The sequence below is a fragment of the Sminthopsis crassicaudata genome, chromosome 2 (genome assembly GCF_048593235.1).
Source record: "Sminthopsis crassicaudata isolate SCR6 chromosome 2, ASM4859323v1, whole genome shotgun sequence".
NCBI lineage: Eukaryota > Metazoa > Chordata > Mammalia > Dasyuromorphia > Dasyuridae > Sminthopsis > Sminthopsis crassicaudata.
The window spans coordinates 598,310,246-598,316,653 of record NC_133618.1 but is presented as its reverse complement, the minus strand read 5'-3'; positions in this window follow the sequence as shown (position 1 = coordinate 598,316,653).

The following is a 6,408-nucleotide window of genomic DNA, read 5'->3' as shown; positions in this document are numbered from 1 at the left end:
TGCTGGTGTTCAATCAGCATCAGTTGATGTAAGTCTCTCCAAGCCTCTCTGTATTTCTACTGTTGGTCATTTCTTACAGAACGATAATATTCCATAACATTCATATACCATAATTTACCCAACCATTCTCCAATTGATGGACATCCATTCATTTTCCAGTTTCTAGCCACAATGAAAAGGGCTGCCACAAACATTTTGGCACATACAGGTCCCTTTCCCCTTTTTAGTATTTCCTTGGGATATAAGCCCAGTAGTAGCACTGTTGGGTCAAAGGGTATGATAATTTTTTGGGCATAATTCCAGATTGCTCTCCAGAATGGTTGGATTCTTTCACAACTCCACCAACAATGTATTAGTGTCCCAGTTTTCCCACAGCCCCTCCAACATTCATCATTACTTGTTCCTGTCATCTTAGCCAATCTGACAGGTGTGTAATGATATCTCAGAGTTGTCTTAATTTGCATTTCTCTGATCAATAGTGATTTGGAACACTCTTTCATATGAGTGGAAATAGTTTTAATTTCATCATCTGAAAATTGTCTGTTCATATCTTTGACCATTTATCAATTGGAGAATGGCTTGATTTCTTATAAATTAAAGTCAATTCTCTGTATATTTTGGAGATGAGGCCCTTATCAGAACGTTTAACTGTAAAAATGTTTTCCCAATTTGTTACTTCCTTTCTAATCTTGTTTGCATTAGTTTTGTTTGTGCAGAAACTTTTTTAATTTGGTATAATCAAAATTTTCTATTTTGTGATCAATAATGGTCTCTAGTTCTCTCTTGGACACAAACTCCTTCCTCCTCCACAAGTCCGAGAGGCAAACCATCCTATGTACTTCCAATTTATTTATGATTTCATTCTTTATGCCTAAATCTTGGACCCATTTTGATCTTATCTTAGTATGTGGTGTTAAATGTGGGTCCATGCCTAGTTTCTGCCATACTAATTTCCAGTTTTCCCAGCAGTTTTTGTCAAATAATGAATTATTATCCCAAAAGTTGGGATCTTTGGGTTTGTCAAACACTAGATTGCTATTTTTATTCACTATTTTGCCCTGTGAACGTAACCTATTCCACTGATCAACTAGTCTATTTCTTAGCCAATACCAAATGGTTTTGGTGACTGTTGCTTTATAATATACAGATACAGATACAGCTAGACCACCTTCATTTAATCTTTTTTTCATTACTTCCCTTGAAATTCTCGACCCTTTTGTTGTTCCATATGAATTCTGTTGTTATTTTTTTCTAGGTCATTAAAATAGTTTCTTGGGAGTCTGATTGGTATAGCACTAAATAAATAGATTAGTTTCGGGAGTATTGTCATCTTAATTATATTCGCTTGGCCTATCCAAGAGCATTGAATGTCTTTCCAATTATTTAAATATGACTTTATTTTTGTGGCAAGTGTTTTGTAGGTTTGCTCATATAATTCCTGACTTTCCTTTGGTAGATATATTCCCAAATATTTTATACTATTGACCGTTATTTTGAATGGAATTTCTCTTTGTATCTCTTGCTGTTGGATTGTGTTGGTAATGTATAAAAATGTTGAGGATTTATGTGGATTTATTTTGTATCCTGCAACTTTGCTAAAATTCTGAATTATTTCTAATAGCTTTTTAGCAGAGTCTTTGGGGTTCTCTAAGTATACCATCATGTCATCTGCAAAGAGTGATAGTTTGATTTCCTCATTTCCTACTCTAATTCCTTGAATCTCTTTCTTGGCTCTTATTGCCGAGGCTAGCATTTCTAGTACTATATTGAATAGTAATGGTGATAGTGGGCAAAGTTGTTTCACTCCTGATCTTACAGGGAAAGGTTCTAGTTTATCGCCATTACATAGGATGTTTACTGATGGTTCTAAATATATGCTCGTTATTATTTTAAGGAATAGTCCATTTATTCCTATACTCTCAAGCGTTTTTAGTAGGAATGGATGTTGGATTTTATCAAATGCTTTTTCTGCATCTATTGAGATGATCATATGGTTTTTATTAATTTGATTATTAATATGGTCAATTATACTAATAGTTTTCCTAATATTAAACCAGCCCTGCATTCCTGATATAAATCCTACTTGATCATAGTGTATTATCCTGGGGATGATTTTCTGAAGTCTTTTTGCTAATATTTTATTTAAGATTTTAGCATCAATATTCATTAAGGAGATTGGTCTATAGTTTTCTTTCTCAGTTTTTGATCTACCTAGTTTAGGTATCAGTACCATGTCTATGTCACAAAAGGAATTTGGTAGGATTCCTTCAATCCCTATTTTTTCAAATAGTTTATATAGCATTGGAGTTAGTTGTTCTTTAAATGTTTGGTAGAATTCACATGTAAATCCATCTGGTCCTGGGGATTTTTTCTTAGGGAGTTGGTTAATAGCTTGTTCTATTTCTTTTTCTGAGATGGGACTATTTAGACTACTTACTTCTTCCTCTGTTAATCTGGGCAAGCTATATTTTTCAAGGTATTCTTCCATTTCATTTAAGTTATCGAATTTATTGGCATAAAGTTGAGCAAAGTAGCTCCTAATTATTGTTCTAATTTCCTCTTCATTAATGGTGAGTTCTCCCTTTTCATTTTTAAGACTAACAATTTCTTTTTCTCTTTCCTTTTTTTAATCAGGTTTACTAAGGGTTTGTCTATTTTGTTGGTTTTTTCATAGAACCAACTCTTAGTTTTATTAATTAATTCAATAGTTTTTTTACTTTTAATTTTATTAATCTCACCTTTTATTTTTTGAATTTCAAGTTTTGTGTTTGTCTGGGGGTTTTAAATTTGTTCCTTTTCTAGCAATTTTAGTTGTAAGCCCAATTCATTGGCCCTCTCTTTCTCTATTTTATGCAAGTAGGCCTGTAGAGATATAAAACTTCCCCTTATTACTGCTTTGGCTATATCCCACACATTTTGGTATGATGTCTCATTATTGTCATTTTCTTGGGTGAAGTTATTAATTATGTCTATGATTTGCTGTTTTACCCAATCATTCTTTAGTATAAGATTATTTAGTTTCCAATTATTTTTTGGTCTATTTTCCCCTGGCTTTTTATTAAATGTAATTTTAATTGCATTGTGGTATGAAAAGGATACATTTACTATTTCTGCCTTACTTCTTTTGATTTTGAGGTTTTTATGCCCTAGTATATGATCAATTTTTATATAGGTTCCATGAACTGCTGAGAAGAAAGTATACTCCTTTCTTTTCCATTTAGCTTTCGCCAAAGATCTATCATATCAAACTTTTCTAGTATTCTATTTACCTCTTTGACTTCTTTCTTATTTATTTTGTGGTTTGATTTATCTAATTCTGAGAGTGCAAGGTAGAGATCTCCAACTATTATAGTTTTGCTCTCTATTTCTTCTTGCAGCTCTCTTAATTTCTTTTGTAAGAATTTAGATGCTGCACCACTTGGTGTGTATATGTTTAATATTGATACTGCTTCATTATTGATGCTACCCTTTAGCAGGATATAATGCCCTTCCTTATCTCTTTTAAGTACCATGAATTAAGAGAAGGAATAGTTAATATAGGCTGGAGTAATTAGGAGAGGCTTCAGGGAGAGTTACTACATGAGTGAGACCTTAAAAGATGAGTAGGATTTGTTAAAGGGGTAGGGGAATCATCCTAGGTCAAGAGAATAGACAGAAGTGAAGTTTGTGTGTTGCAGGGACAATGATTTTACAACTACAACTACAGTAAGGTATAGAGTCTGGGAGATTAGCTTATTCCAAGGCTGGTTGAAACCTTTTTAGAGAGTTTGTAATCCTTTTAGTTGTTGTAAGTCTCCTCTCAATCTATCAAAATACATTAGTTTCCAACTGCCTGGTACAGGAATCTTTGATGAAATTCTGATCCATGGAAGTGCATTTTCCAGAAGTCTGAGTTCTTGGTAAAGATCTTTCATTTCCACTCAGAACAGAGACAGTTATGTGGTGCAATAGATTGATTTCTGGATCTGGAGGCAGGAAGACATTAGTTCAAATTTGATCTAACATGTAACCCTGGGCAAGTCACTTTATCCTGTTTCCCTCTGTTCCCTCATCTCTAGAATGAGCAGGAGAAGGAAAGGGCAACCCACTTGTTGGCAAGAAAGAGAGGCTGAAATAATTCAACAAAATACAGGGTTTATCTCCTGACACTGTTCCAATGACCTCCATGGAAAATTTATACATACATATATAAGCAACTTGCCCAAGATTTGTTTGATAAAGTGACCCTAAACCATAGAGCCAGGTCTTTAAAAGCCTTTGGAAAGCTATTGTTTCCTTTTTTCCTTTTTTCCCCACTTCTATAAATATCCAGTGAATTGTGATTAAAGTGATCCAACTTGACATGTCATCAGAATCAGGATTCTTGATATGTGGTTAAAAAAGCATTACCTGGAAACTGAAATGAAACACACACATGCAAAAACACACACATACACATGTGGAGGTCAACAAGAGAATGAGGGGAAGAAATTTCTTAATTTGATTCTGTTTCTGCTAAGCAAAGAAACAAAGGTTCTTACAGCCTATCTTCTGGATCATTCAGTAGGATATGAGGGTAATTGCCCTGAATACTTTTGCAAAGGCAACATTCTCTTTCTATTCCACTGTAAAAAAAACAACAAAAACCCCCCCCAAACTATTAAACATTTATTTATATTCTTCCATCCCTCACAGAGGTAGATCAATATGTGTTTTACTCTACTTTTGAGAACTTTCTGAATTAGGAGATTGACCAAATCAAAAACTGATTTGGATGGTGTATACAGTGTTTTGGAATCACTTTCTCAAAACTTATTTCTAATCATGTAGAAAAGGCAAAGGGTAGAATTCCTCAGGAATACCTTTACATGTGGGGGCAGTTAGGTGGTTCAGTGGATAGAGCACCAGCCCTGGAGTCAGGAGGACCTGAGTTCAAATTTGATCTCAGACACTTAACATCTCCTAGCTGTGTGATTCTGGGCAAGTCACTTACCCCCAATTGCCTCAGGGGAAAAAAATAAAGAAAGAAATAGCATGTCAATATTCTTTCTCATATGTCCAGATCTTTTTCTTACAATTTTGTCTCAAATGATAATAGGTCAGACTAATTCTTCCTAGTTTCTCACTAATCTTGAAAGTAGACTTTGTTTTTCAAAATGTTTTGGTGTCAGGAAGATATGACATTGAGGCTTGCCTCAGACAACTGTTAGCTTTGTGATTCTGGGCATATCATTTAATCTCTCCAAGTCTCAGTTCCCCCATCTGTAAAGGAGAGATCATAACAGCATCTATCTCACAGACTTTTTGTGAGGATTAAATGAGATAATACAAGTAAAGCATTTAAAGAGCTATATGATATTTTTCTAATTATTTATGATTTCTAAATATATTAACCTGTTCACTTACTTTACTGAGCAACTATGTCATACCAGTTACTATACTAGTAGATAGTAGCTTTAATTTGTCATTTTTTATATTTTCCTGACCAAGTTTAAGGGAGAAAAGACTCAAGTTTTCCTGACCTCTTTAGATTGTAAACTCCTTGAGGAAAGGTACTATCTTTTTCCTCTTTTTGGATCCTCAGTATTTAGCATAGTGCCTGGCACATAGTAGGCAATAAATACTAATTAATTGACTGGTTTTAGGTCTAGGATCCTATTTACTGAAATACTTGACTGCCTCTAAAAATGCAGCTCAAGTAATTCATTCCAACTGTGTCATCTGGGCCAAAGAATGGTAGTGTTCCATAAAGAAAGTCTTTTCAGACTGCCTTACAGAATGTGGGACTCTCCTACTAGCTAGAAAGTAAACCTCTCAAATTAGTAAGGTCAGTTAAAACAAAATGATTATTTGGAATGAGGGTCCAAACCTTTTAGTCCATGAGCTTCATTTTAAATTTACAAGCTCAGCTCCAAAATAAAAGAACTAGGCCCAATGACCCTTTATAAGATCTTTCCTTTCTATTAAGGAGTAACAGATTCATTGAAAGATACAAATATAAGGAATCCATGAAAAATTCATCTTGACTTTTTGGTGTTGAAATATGCACCACAAAGAATGAAAATGGAGCACAGGATTGCATTTACTAGGGAGTAGGTATGGGGGTGGGTAGGGGTGGTAGTAATGACATGTTGACGCAGCCCTAGACTTTCCAATTAAAATATTGCTATTTTAATCAGTGGAAATGAATCAGTCTTATATAAATGTAGACAAAATACTAGAATAGTTATATTTCCACAAGGAAGTATAAATGAATCTGACTAAACCATTTAACACATCTTTAAAAAGAATCCATTTTTTCAGAAATGAAAATATTCAACTTTTTTTTCTGTTCTCCCTCCTTTTTCTCTTGTTCATTTTCTACCCACCCACTCACTCCTACCCCTAAAAAGCACTGAAAATTTAACTTTTGATCAACATACACATTTT